The sequence below is a fragment of the Manacus vitellinus genome, unplaced genomic scaffold (genome assembly GCF_001715985.3).
Source record: "Manacus vitellinus isolate BGI_N305 unplaced genomic scaffold, ASM171598v3 scaffold_23_pilon, whole genome shotgun sequence".
NCBI lineage: Eukaryota > Metazoa > Chordata > Aves > Passeriformes > Pipridae > Manacus > Manacus vitellinus.
The window spans coordinates 8,147,512-8,162,043 of NW_021939718.1; positions in this window are offsets into that span (position 1 = coordinate 8,147,512).

Sequence of the window (14,532 nt, forward strand, 5' to 3'; positions counted from 1 at the left end):
AAAAGATGGACACTCTCAGAAATTATTTCCCTGTTATCTCTTGATATTAAGGATATGCTCTAACAGGGCAGTTGATTGTTAACAGTTGCAAGTGTTGTTTTGATTCAAAACAAGCAAGACTGGAGCACTGATACTCCTCAGTCAATGCTCTTATTTCTTCAATGGTTCTGGATTAAAGCTAGAAAACTGGCTTTGTTTAAGCCCCCCTCTAACAACTGGCAAAGCTTCTACTTGGCAAAGTTTCCCATCCTGATCTCACCTACTGTGGCTTTGTTTTAGAGAACTGTTTTTATGAATTTTGCACTCTCTCCTTCCCCCCAAAAATGCCTTTTCTGGATGGCAAATGATCTGCCACAAAATCTTCTTGTGCCCATAGACAGTATAGGTGGCTCTTATTTATTCTGAAGCTCAGAGCTGTTCCTTCTTCAAGAAAAACTCATATGAAAAAGTACACCTAAAACCAGTCAAACCACAGTGTCTGGTGTACAACTGGTACCACCTTTCCCTCTGGAGCCGTGCTGGCTTGATTGTAGATGCTGGAATGAAGGACACCATGTGTGAAGCCATCCAAGGCAGAACAGAAAAGCTGCAACACTTTGATCACCCTGCATGTTGCCACACATGATCTTTTGGATAAAATGGGCATCCAGGTGGCTGAGAGTGAAAAGGGACCATGCACCCAGAGTGCTGTGACCAGTTCTGGGCTCCTCAGCATAGGAAAGACAAGGAACTACTGAAGAGGGTCCAGTGGAAGCTCACAAAGATGATTAAGAGACTGAGGGAGCTGGGCCTGTCTAGAGAAGACTGAGAGGGGACCTCATTAATTCTTATAAATACCTCCAAGGTGGGTGCCAAGGGGATGGTGCCAAACTCTTTTCAGACTAAGGAATCCTCTTTTCAGGACTTGGGAAGTGATTTTCCCCCTGAACTGGACACTGGTGGGGCCATGCATGAAGTGCTGTGTCCAGTTTTGGGTCCCTCAATTCAGGGAGGACATTGAAGAGCTAGTGCATTCCAGCAAAGGCAACAAAGCTGGTGACGGGTCTGGAGCACAAGTCCTATGAGAAGCAGCTGAAGCGGCTGGGAGGGGGTTTAGCTAGGTGAAGAGGAGGCTCAGGGGTGACCTTATCACTCTCTGCAAGGAGGTGGTAGCCAGGTGGGGGTTTGGGCTCTGCTTCCAGGGAACAAGGGAGAGGACAAAAGGTCATAGATAGTCTCAAGCAGCTCCAGGGAAGTTTTAGGTTGGGCATTAGGAAGAGTTTCTACACAGGGTGATTATACACTGGAACAGGCCGCCAGGGGAGGTGGTGGAGTCCTCATCCCTGGAGATGTTCAAGGAAAGACTGGACGTGGCACTCAGTGCCAAGGTCTGGTTGACACGGTGGCTGGTCACAGGTTGGGCTCAGTGCCCTCAGAGGTCTCTCCCAAGCTCACTGATTCCGTGACTGTGATCCGGCGGGTGCCGGAGGCACGCAGGGGGCGGGCGCGGGGGCGCGCCCGGGCCCGGCCGGCCGCCACCGTTGGGCCGCGCCGGCGCCGCGCTCCCGCGGCAGGTGGCGCGCTGCCGCCGGCGCCGGGGCACGCGCGCTCCCGAGCCCGAGCCGCTCCCGCTCCGTTGTTCCCGCTTCCCGCTCCACGTCTCGCTCCGGGCCGGCCGCCCTGGCGGAGCCGCTGTGTCCTCCCGGTTGCGGGGGAGCCGCGCGGGAGCCGGTGCCGGCTGTCCCCATCCCATTCCCTCTCTCCATCCCCCTCTCCCTCCTTCCCTCCCTCCTTTCCCTTTGTGCTTCCCGGTGCTCCCGGGACCGTCGATCCCGGGGTGCGGTGCTGGCCGCGGTCCCGCCTGCGCGGCACGTGCTTCGGAAGCGGCCCCGCGAGGTGCCGGGAGCGGCGATTCCAGTCGGGAACGCGCCGCTGAGAAAGGCACGGCCATCATAGAGTCACGGAATCACTATGGTTGGAAAAGGGCTGTGAGGTCATCAAGTCCAACCTGTGACCCAACACCACCTGGTCAATTAGACTACGTCACTAAGAGCCATGTACAGTCTTTCCTTGAACACCTGCAGGAATAGTGACTCTACCACTGCCCTGAGCAGCCCATTCCAATGTCTAATCACCCTTTCTATGAAGAAATTCTTCCTGATGTCCAGCCTAAACCTCCCCTGGCACAGCTTGAGGCCATTTCATCTTGTTCTGTCACTTGTTACCTGGGAGAGGAGCCTGATCCCCACCTGGCTACAACCTCGTGTCAAGGAATGATAAGGTCTCTGCTGTGTCTCCTTTCCTGAACACCCCCAACTCCCTCAGCTGCTCCTCACCAGTCTTGTGCTCCAGACCCTTCACCAGCTCTGTTGCCCTTCTCTGGACGTGCTCCAGCCCTTCAATGTCCTTCCTGAATTGAGGGGCCTAGAACTGGACACAGCACTTGAGGTGTGACCTCACCAGTGCCCAGTAAAAGGGGAGAATCACTTCTCTAGTCCTGCTTGCCACTCTATTCCTGATAAAGGCCAGGATACCATTGGCCTTCTTGGCCATCTTGGCACATACTGGCTTATGTTTGGCTGCTGTTGACCAGCACCTCCAGCTCCTTTTCTGCTGGGCATCTTTCCAGAGACTCTGCCCCCTGCCTATAGCACTGCATGGTGGAAAAAACCCACTGGCATGGATCCTGTGGCTCCCCAAGTTGTTTGAGGTTCACACAGCAAAATCTGAATTGTGTTTTTTGTATTCTAATAATTTTCTCTTTGTTTTCTCTTCCCTTTTGTGTAGATTTGATTTCCTTACACTAAGTTGCTTCCCATGTTACGACAGGACTCAAAACACTGATGCTTCTCCTTCAAGCTTGTCAGTGCTCCATACTGTGTTACAAGGTGCTACATGTCATATACAAATTAAAATCCTTATTGACAGGAGGAAAAGTGGCAGCAAGACTTCAGCCCTGAACATGAGGAGAGCAGACTTCATGCTGCTGAAAGTAGCTAAATGAGTAAAGTCCCCTGGGAAAACACTTTTGAAGGTACTGGGGTCCACCAGTGCTGGTCACTTTTTAAGCACTATCTCCTAAAAGCACAGGAGCAGGCAGTTCCAAAATGCTGTCAGTGAAACAGGTGAGACAGAAGGTCAACTTGGCTGAGCAGGAATCTTCTTTTGGAGCTACAGCAAAATAAGAAGGTGTGTGCCCAGTGGAAGCAAGGTTGGATGACATGGGAGGAACACAGAGATGCTGCTTGCTGCTGTAGAGAGAAAATTGGTGTGGCCAAAGCCTAATCTGAGTTGAAGTTGGCCGGAACTGTGGGGTGCAATCAAAAGAGGTTATTTTAAATAAGTTAATAGCAAAAGGCAGTCCAGAAGTAACATTGGCCTGTTACAGGATGGGGATGGTTACCTCACAAACAGGGACAGAGACAAGGCAGAGGTGTTTAATGCATACTTTGCCTCTGTCCTCAACATGATGATGGATCAAGGGAGTCTCAGTGCCCTGAGCTGGAGGACTATGGCTGTGAGACTGATGAACTCAAAGTCGACCCTAAACTTACGCAGGATCTGCTGCTCCAGCTGAATCCCTACAAATCTATGGGCCCAGAATCCTCAAATTGCTGCTGAAAACCACTGAAAACATTGCAAAACCTCTCTCGATGATTTTTGAGTGGTCTTGGGAATCCGGAGGGGTCCCAGCTGACTGGAAGCTGGAATCTGTCCCAATTTTCAAGAAGGGCAAGAAGAATGACCTTGGAAAGTACAGGCCTGTGAGTCTCACTTAAGTGCCTGGTAAAATGATGGAGAAGATTATTCTGGGAAGTTTTGATAAACACCTGAAGGACACATTGGTCACAGCTAGCGTGGCCTCATGAGGGGAAAGTCCTGTTTGTCAAACCTGATATACTTTTACAGCAAAGTAACCCACCTAACTGATGTAACTTTTTTGGATTTTAGTAAAGCTTTTGATCTTGTCTGACCCTGGATCCTTCTGGACAATCTGTGCAACCCACAGCTGGATAAACACATCATGTGGTGGGTGAGCAATTGGCTCATGGGTCAAGCACAAAGAGTTATAGTGAATAGGGTGACATCAGGCTGGTGACCTGTCTCTAGTGGGGTTCCACAGGGCTCCATCTTAGACCCAGTTTTCTTCAATGTCTCTATTAATGACTTGGATGGACTTGAAGGAATACTAAGGAAGTTTGCCAGTGATACTAAATTGGAAGGACCTCTTGACTCCCTCAAAAGCAGAGAGGCCCTACAGAGAGACCTTGACAAATTAGAGGGCTGGGCGGTCACCAACCATTTGAAGTTCAACAAGGGAAGGTGATGGATTCTGCATCTGGGATGGGGCAACCCCGGATGTACACACAGACTGGGGAATGATGTGCTGGAAAGCAGTGCCAGGAAAGCGACCTGGGGGTCCTGGTCAGTAGCCAGTTGGACATGAGTCAGCAGTGCCCTGGCAGCCAGGAGGGCCAACCGTGTCCTGGGGGGTATCACGCAAAGCATTGTCGGCCGGGCCAGGGAGGGGATTGTCCTGCTCTGCTCTGACCTGGGGCAGCCTCACCTGGAATATTGGGGAAGTTTTGGGCACCACAATATAAAAGAGGTCTAAAGTTCTTAGAGGGTGTCCAAAGGATGGCAATGAAGATGGCGAAGGGCCTTGAGGGGAAGCTGTGTGAGGAGCGGCTGAGGACACTTAGTCTGTTCCGCTGGAGAAGACGAGACGGAGAGGAGACCTCATTGCAGTTACAGCTTCCTGGGGAGGGGAAGAGGAGGGGTAGGCACTGATCTCTGCTCTGTGGGGACCAGTTACAGGACTTGAGAGAATGACCTGAAGTTGTGTCAGGGGAGGTTTATGTTGGATGTTAGAAAGAGGTTGTTCCACCAGAGGGTGATTGGACCCTGGAACAGGCTCCCCAATAGCAGTGATCACAGCACCAAGGCTGACAGAGCTCAGGATCTGATTGGGGAGGAGCAGAGGGTATGATACTCTCAGGCACATGATGTGACTCTTGGGGATGGTCCTGTGCAGGACCCAGAATTGGACTTTGATGGTCCTTGTGGGTCCCTTCTCAAGATTGTTTGATTCATTGATTCTATGATATTTTAATCCTGCACTTTTAAAAATCTTCCTACTCACTGTGTCAGGGACCTTTGACTGGTCTGTACAAGCAAGCTTACACACTGGGAAGAAGTTACTCACACAAACACCATTATTTTTTCTGTGTGCAGTACACACATGCACACATGCTGTAGGTGTCCTGGAGGGGAGTTCTGCTGGGGCGAATGAAGTTCTTCCCCTACTAACAAATTACCAAGTGAAGAGCTTTGGCCTACTGAGATTTCTTCTTCACTCTCACCAAGACAAACCCAAACACCAGGCATGTATCTGACAGTCTTTATGCTGCTTTTGGTGTTTTTAAGTCTGTGAATTAGCAAGGTGGCTGGGTTTTTTCAGTTCTGCAGAGTGAGGTTACATTGGTAATGCCACCTGTCACCCACAGTGTAACCTTTTCATTGACATTGTCTAATAAAAGTATTCAGAATAGTAGTACTTTCTAGTCATCTGGGTTTAGTTTGTCGTGTATTGGCAATGTGTGATAGTCATTCTCCCAAAAACCTGATTTGTAAATAGCTAGAGTCCCAGACTGGAGACTTATGGAAGGAGATGTTCACTTCTAAGTGCATGGCAGTCTTTACTTATTCTTAATGACAAATTATTAATATAATACAGGCAAATACATCATTTCAACAGCTCCTTGTTTTTTGCCATTCTCTCTGGTCTTGTCCTTGTAAATTCAATTTCACAGGCACAATCTGTAACACAGGAGGTGCCAAGTGTAGCCTTCTTGTTTCACAGGATCCAACTAACTGTCTGTGTGGGATTAATTTAAAGAGTAGCACAAGCAGCAATGAAAAAAACTTGTGTTTTTCATGCACAGAAAAAAAAGGGTGCTTCTCAAGTAGCCTCCCCCTGTAATTTCTTACAGGGTTCTAGAAGACCATCTACTACCATGCTTCTATGCAAGCTGGTTCTTTGTGAACTCCGTGGAGAAAACAGTCATGAGTGTGGTCTTGCTTTTGCAGTTGAAATTTTATATGTCAGGCCCAGATACTCAGTGGTGCTGAAACCAAAGGCATCTGAATACCTTTGGGGATTTGGACTTCAGTTCTTTATTGTAGTCTCTCTTTACCTTGGGTTATTAACTGCAGTTTTGAAGATTCTCTGTGACTTATGCCAAATAAACTGATCTGTGTACATACCTGCTGTAGGAAAAGGAGCTACCTAACTTATTGCCTCTGCACTTCCTCATGATTTTTAGAGCAGATGCAGGCTCTATCCTGAAGAATCTCCCAGAGGTTCCCCTGTGGAAAGCGTCTGTGTAGATACACATCCACGAAATATCTGTGTGTCAGAAACTATCCCCACAGAAAATTTGCTCTAATTGACACTGCAGTAGTGATCAGGGAGGGCTTGGTGATTGGTGGGACTGAACTGCATTTTGCCAGTGGGATGCCTGTGCATCTGGAGTTCACATCTGCAGAGCTCAGATGCAGAGATCTGTACACGAAGCCAGCAGAAGGACGGGTGAGCACAGCTGAGGGTGTGAACACAATTAAAGCTGAAGAGAAGGGCTTGGCCAAAGAGAGAAGTGACTGTTTCTTATCAGCATGCTGTACTCAGCACCAGATGAAGTAGGATCTGAGCAGGGATTTGCACCAGGGCAGAAATCAGCAGGGAAACAGAGGCTACTTTAAATTTGGTGGCAAAATTATAAGCTTCTGTGTCTGCTTCTATTCAGGTCTTACAGGCAGATCTCTTGGTTCCAGTGTGTGACAAGGCATGGGCAGCCTAAGGAAGTCACATGCTGAGTGAGGAACACTCTAAAGGCATCTAGATGGAAGCTTGCAAATGCAGGAGGTTGCTTGCAATCTCTCCCACTCTCTGGACTGCTGGTGATGGACTCAGGTTTTTGGACAAGAAGTTCCAAAACCCTCTCCCCAAGACGAAATGCTTGTGGTTACTTTGAAGTGAGCAAACAGAAAGCACCCTTTTGCAGAGTAGCAGGAGCAGGAAGGTGCTTTGTGCATAGTTCAGATCCTTTTATTTAGCAAGGGAATAGCCAGTGTACTCATCTTGGAGACCTATGTAGGGAATGCAAAAGGTCCTTTGACCATGAGAAGTAGATACGTGCCAGACTTGCAGGTGAGCAGATGTGCTGGTGAAAGTCACTGGCTAGGGTCAAACGTGTTCTGGTTGAACAATAGCGTGTAAGACAGAGGAGAGACTGAGACAGCCCAAACCCCAGCTTTCCCAGGTGTGAGCTTGCCAGAATGGCTCATTTGATGCATGAGTATATTTCCCTGCCACTTCTGAGGGGCAAACTGAGCAGCCTGCACTGACGACTAGATGATGTGGCTGTAATGGTGACAAGTATTTGGCTGCTGGCCTTTTTTTTTTTTTTTTAGAAAAGGTACAATTAGTGCCATAGACAACATTCCTAAGTGTCTCAGAGAGCACTGTGCCCCAGAGAAGCTTTGCCTTTTACTCTTTAGAATCTCTAGCCGTAACGTTAGGAAACAGTGTTGGCATGTTGGCAAGTGTCCCTCTGCTAACCTTTTTCAGGAGTATTCTAAGTTCATGCACAGATACTTGTGGTGATGGGCTGCAAGTAAGTGATAAGGCATTAGCTGCTTTTTGGGTACCTGGTTATGTGTAAGACTTGACTATTTTAGTGTAAGTAGGAGGAGAATATTTTTATGACCTTATAATTAGCACTTGTGGTGAGAATAACAGCCAGACTTATTGAGTCATTCTGATAGCACAGTTTCCCTTTTTTGCATTGCTTAATTAAAAAAAAAAAAAAGAACACTTCAGCATGTTTTATAACACAGCTTTGAATAAGCAAACAGACAAACCTAATTTCAAGAGATGATCCAGAGGTCTCTGCTACTGAGATTCATGGTGACTGAAGTGTCTCTTAAGAAACTGAAGAATGCCGATGGTTTGGCAAAGAGTGAATTGGGCAAAGGCCACAGAGATGATACTCTGGAACATCTCGGGGTGATAATTAGAGAAGCTTGGAAGATCTGAGAAAGATCAATGAGTGAACAAACTGGTAATGGTATGCCAACATGCTACAGTATATCCTTGCTGACAGTGACAGTGAAATGTAGTTCTGTTCACATCTATTGACTGTGAGTTCATGGTGCATTTACCTCCTTCATCTCCCTTACACATTCTTTTCTCCTCTCTTCGTTTCCAATTCCTTCCATGATGTGCTTGTGACACAATCATCTCTGATCATTTTCCCAAAGACTGGGATTTCTAGGAAGTTCAAGGGCAATTACTTGCCCACCTATCAGTGATTTTCAAAAGGCATGACAATCCCACTCTCACTTTTTAGAGCATTTGAGCTACCCCTCTCCCTGAGTTCTACTGCTGGGTGGCCATTTTTGTTTTCAGGGTCTAATGACTTTGGTCACTGTTTGCTGTAGCAGCCCTGCACCTAAGTCTGGATGTCAAGGCACATAGTACTGGAAGTGTGCTTATATCTAAAATTCCCAAAAGGAGGAAAGTTCAGACAGGGCCTGGAGAAATGTTAGAGGACCTCTTATTTGTGTTGGTTTTGAGATACACTTTGAGAAGCTGAGTGCTGAAGAAGAATGCTTCTGTTGAGTCCTGAACATTTCTTCCTGTGACAGAACTTGGAGGCAGTCTTCTGTCTCCCTGCTTAGATTTTTGTCTGATAATCCCTGGTGCATCCCAGGCACTTGGTTTATTTGTTTTTCTGAGGAGAGAGACTCTCTCTTCCTTGAGTCATATCAAAAGAATCACACTCAGCAGATAGCTGTCAGCAGTTGCTGGGGACTGCAGACCTATATGATGTTTTATGAACAGAAACATGCACCACGCTGAAGCTTACATACTTTTCCCAGAAACAGGGTTTTCTTATTGCCTTCTTTTTTGATGGGGGTGAGGTGGTAGGGTGGTAGGGTGGTGGAATTGCCCTCTATCACCCCAACACCTGATGGTTGGTTTATCAGCTGGTGTAAATCATTGTCACTCCAGTAATGTCAAAAAGAATGATGTTTGAACAACACTCATTTACCATCTGTCTCCTTTGTTTTCTATGTGTGTCTCTGAGGGTGGGGCTGCAGGTCTGCTGAGGGAAATGGGACATGCATGGACATCTATAGACTGTGAGTACTCCTCCTCCTCCTCCTCGTTGTCCTTGGTTGTGTCTACCCTTTACTGTCTGCCATCCATTTCACATGGTTTCAGATCGCCCAGATGTTTTCTGGGCTCAGAGCTTCTGGAATTTTCATTGCAGCCAACATGCTGGTGGGCTGTGGTATCAGGGAGCCTGCATCTGAGATGCAGTGAGAAGCACCGCCGTGATCTCTGAGGCTGGAGGCTTTACTCTGCTGGCTTGTGAGAGGAAGACCTGGAAGATGCACTGTTTTTCTGGAAATAAAGAGTCCTGCCAAACTGGGGATAATGGACTTTACAGTTTATGTGCTTTATTAGATTTTTAGGCCTCCTGGTCTTTCTGCACCAGGGAAACAGAAGAGTGAGAGTGTTTTGACAGCCCACAACATGGCTGTATGGTAGGTGAGAAGCTCACCCCATGTGGATGCTTTGTGGGGTTGTGCTACCACCGTGGGTGGTAGGCAGAGAGCAGAGAATTACAGATCCCCGACAAGAACAAGGTGGGGGACTCAACACCCTTTGAGGCAGGTGTACTCTGTCAGCAGTCAGTGTCATGTGAACTGACCCTTAAAAAACACCGAAATTCTGACAGTAACACCAGGCTTGGAGCCAGGTGTTCTCCTGTAGGGTTTTCCTGTTTCCACCCCCATCATTCCCTGCAACTGGCAGGATAGAGAAGAACACCATTTGTCCCCCCAAGACCCTGCAGTGCCTCTCAATTGCCCTCCGGCTTCTTGCTGGGAGTTCATTGCTGCCCACCTGAAGAACCAGAAATGGATAATAACCAGTGGGCTGCACCAGACCAGAGGGTTTTCTGGTAACTTCCGTTACCCAGGGAGGAAACACAATTCCCAGGGTGGTGGGTTGGGTCCAGTGGCCATTTTGGGCCCTCTGTTCCTCTCAGAAGGGAGTAACCACCAACAACTACCCTTCCTTGCTTCTTGACTGAGGGGGTGTGGGGGAGGTGGGCTGACTCATCCAAGGAAGTTCCTCCAGCCTGGGTAGACTTTGGTCCAATTTGTTGTGTGCCTGGCCCTCAAGTTCCAAAGCCTTGTACCTATTGTATAAAGACACCTGAGAAGGTGAGAGAGGCTGGAGGGAGATTCACCTGCTATCTCAAGTAGAGACCTGTTTCCATTCCTCCCCATTTCTTTGGTCCCCTCCTCCTGCCTGCTGGCAAGAGAGTAGTTGATCCTCTGCTCCTTGTGATGCAGTTGGCTGATGCATTTGCCTCAGGTATGTCAGAGAATGGCTCCACCAGTCAGTCTTCTCCTCAGGGTTCCTGATACTTCTTAACCTTCCTACCTCCCTCTGCCACCAGGCTGAGTAGACCATCCACCTCACCCGTCTGTTGCCACCATCCCCTCTGAGACAGAGCTTTTGTGCTTCAGCACTCAGGAGCTGGGGTGTCTTGCTGAAATCTTAGGATTAACTCTCCAGTCTAAAATTTTAGAGTTTTTCTGGAGATAAGCCCTGATATGTCCATGTTCAATTTTTCACCATGCTCAGAGACAAAGCAGGGTTCTAACAGGTGAAACACATTATGCTTCTAAGCATCTCCCAGCACTTTCCAAAGCTGCATTTTAGCCACATCAGCTTTTTTTTGTTGACAAAATGAGATGGAAATCATGATTTCCCCCCCACTTGTGTGTGCTCAGATGACATAGCTATTTAGTCTCTTGCAATCCACTCTTATCTTAGTGATACTCATGAGAGGTGTGTGAGTAACATTTGGGAGAGCTGTTTGATGTTGTCGTTTGCAATGGTAGTCACAACAGAGATCATGAAACAAAGGACTCTGTGTGTTTTACCAAGAGAAGCACAGTAACAGGTTTCAATGAGAGTTGTATTGCCTTCCATCAGAGATGACTTGAAAATAAAGTACTTTGATGGTAATACTGCAAATGTCTGCAGGAAACCCAGCACAGCCTCAAACACTGTAGTTACATAGCTGTGCAAAAAAGTACACGAAGGGAAGAGCTAATGTGCAATACTTCTATTTAAGATAGAGGGAGGAAATAGAAATTGTGATAGCATGCTATTTCAAGTAATAATAGAAAGTACTTGATGTTTACATGGTGAATGGATCAATACTAATTCTGTAGTCAGGGCACATACAGTAGTTTGAATTATACAAGTGATAGATGCACTTGGTATAGCTGAAATTTCCACCCTGCAACATTTATTTCTCACTGTGTGTTAGATGGAATTTTCCATCCAACTATCTGAAAGGATTTGCATAAGAATGGTGATACAGCAGTATTCTTTAATGATGTGCTTTTCTTTGTTAAACTTCAAAAATGTCTACGATGCATGATGAGGTTCGGATGAATTGCCAGGCTAATGCTTTTATATTTTCTTTAAAGAGCTTATCTTCACTGTGTTGTGGGAGTTACTTTATATTGTTGTCATAAAGGCAGTGGCAGTAAAGCCGACTTTGTGGCAACCCTGGTAGGTGCCCCCTCCTCCTTTACCTTTAGTTCTTCAGCACTGCTGAAGGAGACAGATCACAACACCCCTTACCTGTTTGCCCTACTGTTAACTTGCCTGTGCTGCTCCTGTGGTGCTCTACAGGACATTACTCACAGCTGGCTCTGTGTCATTTTACTTTTAAAACAATGGCCGTCTTGGCATTTAACCTAGATCAGCCCAGGCTACTGCAGTGTTTGTAGAAACTGGGTCATAACCAGGCTCTTCCCAGAATGACATCTTGATTTAAAAGAAACTCAGGATTAAACCAAAGGTGAAAATCTTCTGCCAGCAGTGATTTTTACAAAATGATAGAGAAGATAATTTGTTTTGTTCTTTCAGTCACTTACAACAGAAGTCTAGTTTTCTTAAAATATGAGGGAAAAACTGCTTGAAACTGGTGAATTTTAGGAATGTCGCATGTTGAGAAGCAATATTCCCTTCCTTGGCCATTGGCCCAGTGAGTCACCTTCTAACCTGCACTGTAGTGAAGCTATTCGGAAATCTCCAATGGCAGGAAAAGTAAGCAACACAAGTGACTGCGAGGTTTGTCATCAGTTACAGTTGCATGTAGGGTGCAATGATTCCACTTTCACAACAGCTATTAGAGAGAGTGCAGCTAATTCAGTCCTGAATCAAGACTTCTGTAGCACAGCGTGAGTGTAATGGAGAAAAGATTTGGATTTTGTTGGGTTTGCTTTTTTGTTTTATATTTGCCTTAACTGATAATAAGCATTAGTTAGAAAGAAATTTAAGTGGAAATTATAACTTTTTCTTAATGATCTGGACTCTGTTCGGATATTAGAACTTGTGTCAAAATCACTTACATTTTCTTTTGTTTGTGCTTCTGAAACAATAATAGTAGCTCTATATCCTGTACATGAATATTCTAGCTATACATGAGAGCCCAGCACATCCCATATGTGTGCCTTGGTTGTCAGTCACATCCACAGGACAATCACTCACCTTCCTGTGTTCACTTCTTCAGCCTATCTTCCTCCACCTCCTCCAAACTCTAGGATAACTCTGTAGTGAGAGGAGAGCACAAGTTTCTAAGCTAAAAGAAAGGAGAAAAATTTTTATATCAAATATATTTCAAAGCCAACATTTCTCACAATGTCTGAAAAAATAATCAACTAAAAATCAAAATCTGCGCAGTGGCTTCCTTTGTGGTCCCTGGAGAAGGTGGTGTTTCACTACAGTGCAGTGCTGCACATGTGCACATGGACATAGGTATTCGTGTGTGTCCATTTACAGCTACACTAAATGTGTATTTATTTATGTGCTTATATTGGCATTTATGATGTAAGATCACAGGGTAATTCAGGTTGGAGGAAACTTTGAGAGGTCTCTTGTCCAGCTCCTGTTGAAAGCCACGCATTGCATATTTATGCGCAAACATTTGTTTAAACCATGTTTTTAAAAATGTTCTCATACTAACATTTAAACCAGAATGTTTAAGACATAGCATCCTTAAATTTAAGCTTGTAGTTTTAGTGTTCTGTTGAATTTTTTTTACGAGTGACAAATCCTCACATCTCTACTCTGTCTTGTGTGTAGCCCCTTACCACAGCATGTCTCTTGTCTTACCTCTGGAAAAATTTCATCATGATGGCACAATATGTTTAAACTTGGCATCCATTCTGTGGGTTCAGGGAGGGAGGATGTCTTAGGTGTGAAGATTCTTGTTAGAGGAACTGACACTAAGATGTACACAAAGATGACCTAATGGACTAGCTATTTTGGAGGAGGGGATACCAACGCAGTCATTGATGCTAGAGCTGAATGCACGTGGAAAAAGAGCAAGGTAAACTTTAAAACACAAACAGTTCTCTTTGCTTGAGTGCTGTTGTACTTTTTTTCCCCTCCTGAAAATGTGCAGAGCTGGTTCCTGCAATGCTCTTCCAATCACATGACAAAATAATACCTCTGTGGCTTGGTTCATCCATCACTTCCCATTCCATGTATGCCTGTCCCACAGGGTTGCTCTGCAGTGTTGGGTGAGGTGTGCAGGTACTGGGATAGCTGTGTCTTCTTGGAGTAGTGCATCCCAGAGTCTGTGTCTTGTCAGATGTCACATGTCTGACCAGCATTGCTAGTTCTGTCTGCTAAAATGACAGTGTACTTAAAAATACCTACCCAGCTTCAAAGAGCAGCCAGACTGAGAGTATGAGATGAAGCTGCATGTGCATCTCTTGCTGTATTTTACACTCTACTCTTAGTTGCTGTTCTGCTACAGCCCTATCTGACACCTCAGCATGCCAGCTGTACTCGTTTTACACAACAGCCAAATCCCCAGTTATTGCAATTGATGTTATTTTGCCATTTATACCTGTTTTCTGGCTGGGAACTTGGAGGCATCCCCTTTCCCAGGCATGTCTCTGGGACAGAGTACTCTGCCATGGCTGGAGAGTCCTAGAACCCACTATTTATTTTGTTTTATACTGCAGGTGAGCAAATACCTGTTTTGTGGGATGTGAGAGGAAAGTAGGTCCCAGGTTAAAAGACAGTTGCTCCAGATTTAACTGGCATAGTGGGGAGGGGTAAGTTTATGTGGAATTGTGTAGGACAATCGTGGCTTGATGTCTCTTTGCTTTCTGGATTTTGTGTCCACCCTACAAACTATTTTAGTTTAGTTTCGGTGTTTAATTAACCTGTGTGGTGGGATGGAGAAATAACTGCTGCCTTTGCATGGGCAGAAGACGTGGTTTTTGTAAAGCTGCAATGGTGAAGATAAAGATTTATAACAGTGCAGGAAATAAAGTCCACAAAATTGTTTGAGAAGCCACACTATGCAGGAGAAATGTTACAGGAAGCATTAACCTTCCGTAAAAAATTCCTTTGCCAGTGAGGAATTTATTATGTAG